This window comes from Pholcus phalangioides, unplaced genomic scaffold (genome assembly GCF_987345545.1).
Source record: "Pholcus phalangioides strain wild (caught in Gottingen) unplaced genomic scaffold, Ppha-v1.0 ptg000022l_1, whole genome shotgun sequence".
Taxonomy (NCBI): Eukaryota; Metazoa; Arthropoda; class Arachnida; order Araneae; family Pholcidae; genus Pholcus; species Pholcus phalangioides.
In genome coordinates, this window is record NW_028301615.1 from 40,337,760 (window position 1) to 40,351,452 (window position 13,693).

Genomic DNA, 13,693 nt, shown 5'->3' on the forward strand with positions numbered 1-13,693 from the left:
TTTTAATGAATTTATTGTTAAACTTGAAACCATCATAAATAACCGTATATCATATTGTGATATTAACCTTTCCAGACGGACTGATAAAACTTCTATTACATCAGAGATAAAACATTTAATTAAAATAAAACAAACTATATTTCAAAACTAAAAAAATATCCATATGATCAGGAGGGGTTAGCACTGCATATTATATATTATAATGTCACTCATTACCTAAAATACAAAATCAAAATTCCTAAACAATTTCGCTTCTCTAAACAGTTTTCAAAATGTGATAAACTTCCATCGTTTGAAAGGAGTATTGATAACATAATTGGTAAAAATCGTAGCAATCCCCTCCCCGATATGTACATTGAACCCCAAGTGCTTCCTGATAAATTTAATGATCATTTTGTAAATATTGTTTCACCACCCATTTCACCGTCGGATAACTACAAAAAATATGTCCCCTATTCTAACAGATCGTCTTTCATCTCCCCAACTTACCCAGAAGAAATCATTTCTATTATAAATCGGTTATCTCATTTGGTTTCTAGTGATATGATTAATTCATTGATTCTTAAATGTTTTCCTTACCATATTTAATTATACTACTTACTAATTTGATAAATAACTGCATACTAAACTGTGTTTATCCGAACTCTTTGAAAACTGCCAATGTTTTCCCAATTTTCAAATCAGGAAATCGTAATGATTTAAGTAATTACATATATATATATATATGCCCATTTTCATTTTACCTTCTATTTCCAAGATTTTTGAAACTGTTCTAAAAAAAAGAATAATCTCATTTATCTCTGTCATACTAATTTTTTTTTCTCCTAATCAACATGGGTTTCTTGCTAATCATAACACTGAAATTGCATTACTAGATTTTAGTACATATGTAATACACAATCTTGACAAATCTAGAAAAACTATAGCTGTATTCCTAGACATAAGAAAAGTCTGACAATGTTAATTATAAAATCCTCCAATATAAGCTTGAGGCATGTGGAATTAGAGACATCCCCGTAAATCTCTTAGTGTCATATCTGACGAACAGATCTCAGAGAGTAAGATGTGGCTCTCACTCTAGTAAAGTTTTAGGGCTTAACCGAGGAGTCCCCCAGGGATCTGTTCCTGGCCCCCTTCTCTTTAATGTATTTATAAATGATTTATTTAATTTAAAAATTGATGGCAAGATAATCACGTTTGCGGATGATAGTCATACTTTATTCTGCTGCTACCTATGAATCTCTCCAAATTACAGTAAATTCAGACATGATAAAAATTAGAGACTGGTTTCATGCAAATGATCTTCAACTTAATATCTCTAAAACTAAACATATTAACTTTTCTTTGCATAACATCCCTGCCTTGAATATTAACTTTGATTCATAAACCTGTATGTAACATTAACACTGATTGTAACTGTCATAAACTAGAACAAGTGTTCAATGGATTGATATTTTATATTGTACAACAACAATATAAAATATCTGGGTATTTATATTGACTCTGACATGAAATGGAAATCCCATGTTCATAACCTACAAATGAAATTAGGATTTACAATGTATAAATTTTATTTTCTAAAATATTTTGTTAATCGCTCTTTTGTAAATCGCCCTCTACTACTGACTATTCCATTCTTACTTATTATACGGTTTACCTATTTGGGGTAGTGACTATTTGACTAACTTAAAACCTCTTATATCACTACAGAAGAAAATTATAAGGCTAATTTTTAATGACTATTATACTCCTTCCATCACTCTCTTCAAAAGTATAGAAATTCTACCACTTATATTTTTATAAATCCCTGTTACTTCTCTTTAAACGTCAATACTCCCTACCATCAATATCCACTCGATCTTCTGCTAGGCATAACGCTACATATTCTTTGCCAATTATTCACAAAAACATAAAAAAAATTCATTTCTCTAACCTAATACCCAAGTTTTGTAACTCTCCGCCCATTGAAATTGGGAATGATTCCTCTCTTTACACGTACAAGTACCTCAAAAGATATTTGTCTATTGATGATGTCTCAGTTAACTTTTAGTCTCTTTTTTTTTTTTATAGAAATCGCCCCTCACACTAATTAAAGTAATTGATTTTCTCCAATTATATTCATTAACATTTTAAATATTTTGCCTTTCTGACAGTAGCTTAATTATTCAAATCATACTTATTATCTCTAAATTTGATATTTAAAATGCACCCACCATGCGTTGCCCCAATGATGTTACTATTAATTTTTTGTTTTTCTCCCTTCACCCATCTATTTGATATTTAACTATCAATTTCCCTCCCCATTTATATTTACGTTTATGTAAAAGTGTTTATATATAGGTATTTCCCCCCCTCACACATTGTACTTTTTTTTTAAAATCAATAACCCATCATCCAGTATGTGACAGTCATGTTCACCTTGGATGAAAAGTTGTCTATTTGTATATGTATGCTTGTACATTTCTTTGTTAAATTAAATTTTTAAAAAAAATTAAAAATAAAAAAAAACCAAGATTTTTTCGCTATTTGTTAGAACGGGAATAGACTGTATTGAATAAAAAATTCACCTCAAACATTCTTCAGAAAAAAATTTGAATAAATTGGTATATGCTGTATCTGTATTTAACCCTAGAATACTTACTGTCTCAGAAACAGACATATATGAAGTTAACAGTTTTCATCAGTTTTTACTTTAGTTAGTATTCTAGGGAAAGATATTTATATATCTCCAAACAAAAAGAATGCTTTGTGATGTCTGAGGTATGTATATAAATTACAAGTGCTGTCATCTACCTTCTAATTTGGAAGTCAAAGTAGCAAAAATACTCATGTGTTTTATAAGTATTGTATCGTAGGCCTGCCTGCTATCTGGAGAGAGAATTTTTCAAGTGGATGACATGCTCGTACTTCTGTCTCAAAGTTCAAAAACCACAGAAAAGCAACTTTAATGAAGCCTGTGAAGCAATCATGATGTTCACAGGATCCACAGCAGCCTTTTCTGCCTTCTAAAGGGAAGATCTGCAGCTTTAGAGTTCGTATTTGATCCAGAATGGCTGAATAAATGGCAAAGCTAATTTGATACTCAATAAAAAAAATCTAGCCAATAACAAATAAATATTTATAATATGGAGTTTATATACTTATAAGGTAAAACAGAGGGCATCAAGATCATTTGAGAAATACCATAAAGTGTTAATAATAATAAATGCTATCATGGCAATGCTGCCACTACCTACCTTCAAATAGAGCCCACATGCATGCATGGAAATACATGACTTAATAAACAAGTAATCGTCCAGACAAACACTGGCACAACTACTTGCTGCTGCTGGGAAGGAGGAGAAAGCTGGCATACAGATTTCGTAAAAGCGTTTCCTATCGCGACAGCCAACAATATTTACCAGAAGCCCTTGCTTACGTCACGCGGTGCTGCCATCATCATCTCCAGCTGTTTTCATTTCCCCCCCTAAAGATACCACGTGAAAAAAGGAATAAAAACCGCCCAAACACAACAGCAAAGGTCCACTGCCGAAGCCGCATTCTGCAACACTGCAGGAAAAACAGCTCTCTCACTCACACACACACAACCTATGCATTTGGCGAAGACAGTTTGAAGGGGTGGAAAGAGTAAAATATCCACCACCCTTGAATTACTTTTCTCTGTACCGAAAAGCTAGCAAAAACTGCACAACTACAGGGCTTCAGAACCACATCAAGGCATCCTCCTGTTGAAGAGGCTTGAAGAAAGAGGAAAGAAAAAAAAACACTGCAAAATTAAAGAGGCCAGCAACAGTTTTTCCCCACACGCACACACTCAAGGTTAACATAAACAGCCTCATACTATCACTGCCAGCTCTCATTAGAACGCCAAAATCGCCAAGTAGCGGATTCGCAAAACAAAGCTTGACGGGGAAAGTCGCAATCAATTTTAAATGCCAATGAAAGGGATGAATATAATTTTAATTCCGGGTTTTTATACGCGGCGTTATGAGAAAAAAAAACCTTTTCTGTGTTGGTATTTTCCTATAAAATTTCAAATACGCAAGTAAAGAGCGCTACACACTCTGACGTGATCCCACGTCAGGTCAGCAGTGTGTAGCGGCCTTAACATGTGTTTTTGACAATGTACGAAGAAATTCAAAACCAGTTCTGCAAGCTTAGAATAGGAAGAACTCTAGCAGCACAAATTACAGGAGTGATACGGATCAGCACTTTTGGGTTCTCGACCGGGTTTACAGTATTGCACGCCACCTTGAGATTGCGTAATACTAACGCCGAAAGTTAGTTAACAAAAACACAAATAATTGCAATCATAATTTTAAATTGTTCAAATGTGAATACGATTTCAAAAGCTAATTTCTTTAAAAAAGAATTTTTATATGAAATAAATCGCCACAGTACGACGAAGTTACTCGAAAACTATTCCCCCAACGCCTACAAATACAGATATTTAACTGGAATCGTGTTTATATTTCATTTGGGTCTCTAAAATGAAGCCATGTGAAGCAAGCGTTTCTAATAACCAACTGAAAAACATTGTTAAGTAAATAAAAAAAGCAGTATATAGAAATACTGTATTAAACGCACCCTATGGGGTCCTTAAGCACTTGTGGTAAGGGGTCTGCGGGATAAGTTTCATTTACCACCACTGCATGAATTGTAATCTATTAATTCAATATTTTCTGTTATATACAATCAAAGAATTATCAAAAATGCATTTTGGATTTTATGGAGGAAGGGGTGGTTCGAAATTTAACTTTCCTCGAAAAATTGAAAGAGGAACCCTTCTGCAAAATTGAACTAGGGTACCGCGACATCGAAAAGGTTGGGAAACACTGATCTAACGCCGGGATTACACGATAAGTATTATAAAAATCTTTTTATAAAACTTGAAAATGAAACCAATGAGCGTATCGGTTACATACCACTACACTTATTAATGAAAGGTTATGCTTAATGACAGGAAATTTCGATCGGAAATATGTAAAAAAATAATAAACAAAATAAAAATTCTCTTTTCAGATGATGTATAGCTGGCGAAGAAATTTGCAGTAAGATTTTCGTGACATTCTCAATTGTTATTGTTCAACGTTTTGCAATGAAAATAGAGCATTAATTGTGAGAAACAACGCATTGGATCCCATAATCGATACACAGCGAGTTAAGGCCCAAGCAGTAAGACACCGCCGAATATAATCATATCCGCGATCGTTGCCTTCCTTCCTCTTGAGCGAAACGTGCAAGTCGCCAAAACGCGGTGTAAAAGCGAGAGAGAGGAGAGAGAACGCAGACAAGCAGCGGCTCCACTAGAAACGTCGGCGCAGTTCATTCCACTGATAGCAGGGGTAGCGGCATAACAGGTTGAAAACCCAGCCTTACAAGGAGGCCTTGGCAACTAAACTGGCTCACCTCCACACAACGGTGAACGGGATAGGCAGGTTTCACTAAGAAAAATCCACCTCTAAAAACTTTTTCTTGTGAAATTATTAGAAGGGAGAAGAAAACCGTGCGGCTGCAGATTTATTCCAGAGTAAAAGTAAAAAACAGAAAAGGTTCCAAACCTGTATTAAGGTCCAAAATCATGAGCATCCTTCCCCTCCTCCCACCATTCATTTGGGGAGCACGAACTCGTATTGAAAGCAAACTCAGTTTGTGGGAGCCAAACTTTTCCGACTCAAGGGCCATATTAAACCCAGTATACTTCCATGAACCTGTGTAAGAGCTAAATTATTTGTTTGCGGGCAAAATTTTACAACTGATAAGATAAATCTGAACATGTTTAATTAGTTTTGAGGTACCTTCTGCATAGCTATCCCTGCACCAAAAAAAATGCATTTAAATACATACTGCAATTCTATTTCTATACACACTTTACCGTACGTTCTAAAGCTTAGTCTGAAATATTGATATAGTATTTTTTGAATCACTTCGTGGGCCAGACTTAGCGCACCCTTAAGATACTTCACCGCACACCAACTCCGGTCATATATCGCCATACGGCAATTTCCAACCAGTGGAGTTGGGTGGGAAATGAAAGCTCCATCCATCGGTGGTCGCCCTAGGCTCGGTAGGTTAAGAACTTGCTTCTGATGTTCTATGCCCGGATTCGAACCCATGGACCTTGACGGTAACCTTCATAGTGGAAGACGAGCATCTTTACCACTGCGGCACTCGGGCGCACCCATCAGCTAGATCTGTGTTTCCCAAAGTGGGCGATGGAAGTTCACTTGAGTTGGAGGAGGAGGGGGGGGGGGTGATGAGAGAAAAATATTTCTGAAGGATGCGATCGAACAAAAAGTTTGAAAAACTGAGCTAGAGCATTGTTTCTCAAAGTGTACGTCGCTAACCTTTGTCAGGGGCGTTGCGGCGAGATGGAGATATTCATTTTGTGTACCTACCTATGCATTGAAGTGGCTTTTTATGAAAGAAAATATCTATTAAACTATCATAGGGAGTTGCAGATCAACCATGAATTGGGCGAGGGAGCCGCGTTTCTCAACCGCTTTGACTCGCGGAGCCCCGTAGGTCTCTTTTTTAAAATCAAATTTACCGATTTATTTTCCTTGAGTGGCCGTAGAGCCTGTGGGAAGTGCACACGGAGTCCCGGTTGAGAACTGTTGAGGTAGAGGAATTTCCTGGAAGTTTTACGATTCTTAAATTTCCCGGTCATCATAGACAGAAACGCCTGTACTGAACTGCAACACAAACAGGGTTTTAAACTGTAAAATTCGCGAATACAAAATATGAAAACTCGCGTGACTGGAAATCGCAAATTTTAAGGGATATCCATAACAGATTTACCTCACCCCTACTCTATCCCCTTATTACACAGAAAATATTATTTACACACAGAATATGAAAAAATCATGATTAAATTTAAAAAAGTCCGATTTTTTTAATATTTAAATCAGTTTTTGATTTAAATCGAATTTTAATTAAAATTAACTGACTGCTTATTAATTAAAACCAATCTTGTTTTTTTTTCTCCTAATCGCTCAAATTTAATTAAACTAATGAATAAACAAAAAACGAACGATAAGCAAAAAAATACGAACACCAAAAATCTATGTTTATGTAACATGAAAGGCCATTGAGCACAAATTAACACTTCATGGATTAATATTTTTTTAATATAGGAAAAGTGTTTTTATTCATGACCCCCCAAATTAAAGTGAATGAGCGGTGGCAACTCAGTATCACACATATGTGGTACAAGTATATCAATTCACTGGATGTACAACCAAAGGGACATTCAGCATCAACTAAATAAAACAAATTCTATTGACAAGATTGTTTCTTCCACAACTGGTGAATGTGTTTCCGACTTGCATGATGTTGCTTAATAAATAGATTACACTAAAAATAATAAGATTATTATTTTTATCCTTTCACAGATTTAATGGGTTTTGATTAAAAAACAAGCAAACTCAAAATTTCAATACCAAAAGTAAAGTCGAAAGCCCAATGCTTTCGACTGCTAACTAAATATCCAATGATATTTAGCTGGTACAGCATCTATTATTTTGATACAGCAATTTAGGGCATAGAAAAATTCAAGGCTTTATACAAATATTAAATTCTGTTTTTTAACCAGGGGAACAATAGTGACACATTGTAATGCATTGAAAATACAGTGAAACCTGTCCAAGACAGAATCAAAATGTAGTCTTCAGTGATTAGGGCTTTTCACCTTTATAAAACGGAAATTTGTCTTGCGTCTAATACAGAATAGTATTTCAATCTCTTTCACTGTACTTGGTACAGTTTAGCCACACACACACAAGTTCAACTACCTATATTTTTCTACAATTTTTTTCCATACACAATCTAGAAATAGAGCAGCTTTCTTTCTGCGCTGTATCTAGGGATTAAGTTCAAGTTTATATTTACCCCAAAGATCTATACACACTTCTTTAAATTACGAACTTTACCACATATCAGTAACATGTATACCGTACCAGATTACTTTTACTTCAATATCGTTGAAGTTGTGAAAGAAAAAAATTTCATTTTTTGATTTAAATCAACGATTTTAAAAAATCAAGTAATTTAAATCACGATTTAAATCTCAGCGTACCCTGTTTACACATACTGTCGATTGCAACAAAAGCAAATTATCCCTGGGCAAATTTAATAGTTCCAAAGGGCGGAACAAATTAAAGCAAAAATTTGTGTGAGAAGTTATTTCAAAGTCTGTGAAAAGCTTTTAAAAAAATGAAAATTTTCCTCCTAACATATTTTCGTCGCACCACGGTTATTTTCTACACACGAGGGTTAATTAGACCGGGACCTACAATTTATTCCCGATTCCGCGCGGTAGCCTTTTTTTATACTCACCGAGAGGTTAATGCGTCAACCCCTCGATGTGGGACTTCCTGCGGTAGTAATTTATGTAGTAATGCCGCCTTTTCTGTTGTACCCGTGTCAGGAAAATTTCTGGAAACGATGAACCGGGAGCAAAACAAGGATGAACCGGGAAAGGAACTCGCGACACCTCTAAACATCCTTTGGTACTTTAGGAGAGTATCTTATCGACCTGGGCGAGTATCTACCGCGCCCTTCAGTTTTGGTACTAATAATGGTCGGAAGAAAATCAGGCTGATTTGGGTTTTACATTCATTATCTAATACGAAACAAATTTATTCACAAAATGTTTAATAAGATTAAGAATGGATAATACAGTATTAAAAATGTGGCTTTCACTCAGGTGGATCAAGGGCGATACATCGGGATCGTTCCGTGTTTTACCGGACAAATTTTTCCTATATTACTCGCCTCTTCGGAGGGCCGATCGCTGTCCTGATTGCGCGCCTACTTTCACTAAAGGGGGAAAAACATCGAACCGTATGTGGTTAAACTCTGTTGCAAACTTAAAATTTCCAAGGTTGCGGCTCGAATCATCTTTCGGGACATCAATGAAAACGACTCGGATCAGAGTCATTTATCATATTCTAATTAATACAGTAGTTCGTGAGCAGACATGTCTGCAATTTATTTGAAACCATCCATGCGCAACCGGTGGCCAAAAAAGGACCGGAACGGAGAGAGGAGGCAAGGGACGAAGCTCCCCATGATAAACAATTTCGAGGAAGAGTGCAAATTTTAGGGTAGGGGAAACAAAAAACGCATTTTGCATTCCACTTATAAAATCGATGTTTTTATTACAAGGGGCAGTGAAATTATGTTTGCTCTTTCTCCGACAAAAATGACTACTAGTTATGACCCTGATTAAACTGGACGCGACGTAGTGATAAGTCTACCGTTTACAAAAAACTACGGCTACTCCGATCAATTAAACAGATTAAAATTTTCATCTAAAGTTTTCAATTTGACCCGATTTATTCGACGAAACCGATTAGATGTCTAACATTATAGTCCATATATATTATTGACCTTCTGGAAGAAAGTCCCTTGAAAGTCACAAAGTGGATGTATGTACTTGTTTATTTTTGTCTTATCTTTCATGTATTTTGTTACGTATTCTGTTGTGTCCAATAATAATAATAAAAAAAACCACACAACCATGATTAAATATTGCAATCAATATTTTGATAAATTTTTTTGGCATGGGGAAATAAAAATCAATTAAACGCAAATTATTTTAGTTTCACATTGAGTTCCATGGGAATTTTAGACGGCCATAATTTGTCTCCACTGCGAATAGTTCTGGAGGCATCAATACTCCCCCAGTACCATTTAGGAGCGAATCCTTAACGGAAAAAAATTGAATATAATTTCGAAATCAGTCGGTTAACCTATAGGAACCGACTTTTTAGAAAAACGAGATCTAAGCGAAATCCCAGAATTCATCAAATGTGTTCAACGTGCTGAATTGCTTCAAGAGGTGATCCCCTTAATTTGATTATCTATTCCTTTATATGTTTACTAATAAACGAATAAAATCTATATAGCATCAATTAATCCCAATACTACGTTTATTATCAATAGTTAGAATATTCGATAATTCAATTAATTAATGTTTTGATTAATCAGTTAAAAAATTTGATTCCCAGCCCTATTAAAAACAATAGCAATTAACACGAAAGTCTAACTAAAATTTGTTTTTAAAAAAAACCTACCGGCTCCAGAACCATATAACCACGTGTGCGAAAATAAGGGGCCACACCAAAAAAACTATCCAATTTAACATACTCCATCCATGAACGAAAGGAAGGGGGAAAAAAACCAACCTATCACTGGAAGATAACAATAAGCAGCTATTGAATTACACATAGGAAATGAGAGATTAGAACTTGAAAATAACTCGGCATGAGGTTACAGATCTTCGATAATTTTCTAGACAAGAACGGCGAGAACCGAAGTAAATCGCCACAACAGTTACGTCGAATTTGAAATTTCCCTTCGCGCTTTTCACGTTAGTTTTGAGCGTGATTTACTGTTTTATTTACTTGCGAATAAGCATATTTCTCAAGTTAATGGATTAAAAGGGAAAAGAGCAAAAAATTTGCTTTTTACGTACAAAAAACAGAAGCTATCAAAGAATTGCATATCACCTATTTCCTTCGTATATTTATAATATTCGTATAGCATTTTCTTTTCTCTTATACACAACTGAGTCACATTAATGTGACACTAGCTATTATCTAGAAAAACTTTTGTACAGTTCGGCAAACAGCAAGATGGTCTAAAAGTAGCACAAGATGTTAGAAGGCTATTACATGTATCCAGATCAGTGGTTAACAACCTTATATGCTTTTAGCTCCCTCTGGAAATGCGCCAAAAACTTGTGTACCCCAAGAAATGCGTAAAATGAGAGCGTTGCGTGCCTCTAGAAATGCACACCAGGCATACGTTACGAACCCTAGGCTTGCGCAACCATAGAAATAGTTACGTACTTGCACCACGCCTAGAAATTTCATAGAAGATATGAGAATGATTATTTTTCGCGTACCTCCTGAATGGCCTGCCACGTACACATGCGTATCACAGAATATGGCGAAGATCGATGCGCACGATGGCAGAGTTTAGTCCGAATGTTCTACATCGGGTTCAAACAGCACCTCCTAGAGAAAGGCCTCCGCACGCTGCTCGTGACGTCAGCAAGTAGTCCATTTTCTCAGAACATTGAGGGGGAATTCCCTGCTCGTGCCAGTATCACCGTTGTGCGGAAAAGAAATGATCGGGCTCAAAATCGGCGATTTCTATGCCCCATATCCAATCACCATGCGGTATTTGTGAGCCAACCAGGAAGATTCTACGTCAAAATAAGAAACGAAACAGGATGCTGTAGTTCAAAATGTGGCAAGCTTGCTAGGTAGTCTTAATGACATTACAGATGAACTTGGCAACCCGTGCGGAGGCCTATCTCTAGGAGGTGCTGGTTCAAATCGGGAAAATTGAGGGACCATAAATATTACTGGAAGTCTTGGTCATGCTCTTTGGATAATTATCAGACATCGGGGCGCATGGTATGCCTTATTACTGTTCTGGAAGATTCCAAACCCAGGATAAACGATAAACATTTTGATCTCCGATGACGATAAATATTGAAAGCAGCTTCAAGAAGTATCAGTAAAATCTAGACATTAAGTAAAACCACAATAGCATCTCTGACTGAGAATAATTCTATCATCAGCTTGTATTCTTCTAGCATGGACGGAGATATCGGGAGGGGGGTGGGGGGCATTGCCTTCCAGCGTCAAAGGTGGAGTCGACTGATCTAATGTATATATGAATTGACATCATCGAGCCATGGGCGGTGATACGGTGGGGGAGCGTGGGGAGGCATTGCCCCCCCCCCCGACTTCCAAGTCTGCCTACGCCTTCTAGAAAGAGACAGTCTTGTTCTCGGACATATTCACTCGAATTATAGAAGTCGTTCATTCCAAGCTACAGAGTGACTTGGCCCAGGAGATAAACCTCTGTCAATCACAAGCGGTCCAATTTCCATAGGTGCAGTGACTATTCATCTGTTTTTGGTTTACAACGCTGGTATTTCAGACAAGAGCCTAGTTCATCGGACAGTAGATTACTCAACTTTCGGTAATCGCGCAATCTCCCAACCGACGTTGATCTCTCGCATTAATGGAACTTCGGTACTTCGCTGCCTTTATTTCACCGTACGTTTATCAAAGGGCACTGTTTGTTCACTTTGAATCAGAGAGCGAGATATCGATGTGATCGGGGTGTGTCTGGATTATCAATAGGTCCCTAGGTATACTTATATCAGGGATTCACAAAGCCTAGGCCAACATGGCGACTGAAAAAAAATGTTATATCGACGCTCAAAATTTTCTGTGTGATTGATAGCGCTGGGGAAAAATACACTAGGCTCCCACAATATTCGGTTGGCGCCTAGATTCCTTTCAAATATGCCAAGCCCTGACCCATATTTATTTCAGTTTATCTCAATAGATTCATACATCAGCAACCAAATACAGAATACGCTCGTTATAACGAACCATGTTATAGCGACCATTTTATTACAAAGACCGGTAGTCCCAAAGTTTATTACAAAGTCCCAAATGTTTGGAACTGGACATTTTGTGAAAGTCAAACACACTGTGATGTTTAGCTGGAAAGCTGACAATTCTTTTTCTTCTTTCAAATCTAATAGCTTACTCAATCCGCGACAGTAACGCCAAAAATTTTCAGAAAGTTTGCATCGCCTGTCATATTTATTACAAGCCAGATCGTAACTCTTACCTTGTTTCATTTTAGCCATGTGGGTCATTCCACAAAAAAAAAGTATTGAATTTTCAAAACAAAATTGATCTCGGATCTCTCAAAGAGTCAATGACTTGACTCTGTTACGAAAACAAATATCGCTGTGAAGAAATAAATATTATTTCTGCTGTTTTTATCTCTTAAAATAATGAAATAAGCTTAATTCTTTGAAAAAAAATTAAAATTTTTTTTTTACATTTTTTTTCTTGTCTGTTAATGGTTTTCATGATTTTTTTTCAAAATAGCATATAGAAAAGTTTAGTTTTTACATACATTTAACTATTCAAAATCAGAACTTTTTATTTCTGACAATGGGCTGGTTTTTTTATATATTGATATCTTAGTTGTTTTGAAGTGTTCAATTTTTTGCCTGTGAACTGCAAAAATGCTTCTCGAAACTCAGTGTACCATTGTAATAGTGGATAGGAATGTGTTACTGAAAGATATCTCCAATATTCTAAATAAGCTTATGCAAATGCACAAATTTTCACAAAAATTATATACACAATATGATAGGTATCCCAGAGACTTCTCTATAATGTTTGAAAAACAACACAGCACAAGGAAATAAAAAAAAAAATTGTGAGCCCCCTCATAGTTAGAATTTTGGTCCTGGTAAAATATTTAAAATCTGATAAAAGTGGACACTGGACTTGCTAAGCTGTATATACAGTAAAACCTCGTTAAGTCGTCACCCTAATAAGTTTTTCTTCAGGCCTGTCCAGCTTCCATAGACAACAGTGTTATTAAACCCTCGTTTACTCATCGCTAATTTTGGTTAACTCGTCACGAGGAAAAAGTTTGAGATAGAGGAACAAATAATTTCTATGGCTTCCTTTAAGAAAATAGCTTGTTAAAAACATTGCCATATGATTAAAAGTCACAATAAAAGCCTTATGTTCCAAAACGGAACAGTTCGGATAACAAAAGTTACGCTGGGGAAGTTCATTTGTTGACTAAAGTTTCTGAAATATTAGGAACTGACTGTTTGAGCTAGATATGTTTT

The 13,693-nt window shown here is 36.1% G+C and overlaps 1 protein-coding gene across 5 annotated transcripts in view; it reads right to left on the bottom strand.

The window, feature by feature from the left end:
• ctrip (E3 ubiquitin-protein ligase ctrip) overlaps positions 1–13,693 on the bottom strand; it is a 220,630-nt gene that overhangs the window by 91,420 nt on the left and 115,517 nt on the right. Inside the window, exon 1 of one of the 5 annotated variants that reach the window (XM_089249356.1) lies at positions 3,237–3,412. The exons of the other annotated variants lie outside the window; for them this stretch is intronic. The gene's annotated coding sequence lies outside the window, so the exon portion shown is untranslated. Of the gene's footprint in view, positions 1–3,236; positions 3,413–13,693 lie in introns of those variants that run through there. 5 annotated transcript variants of the gene reach the window in all.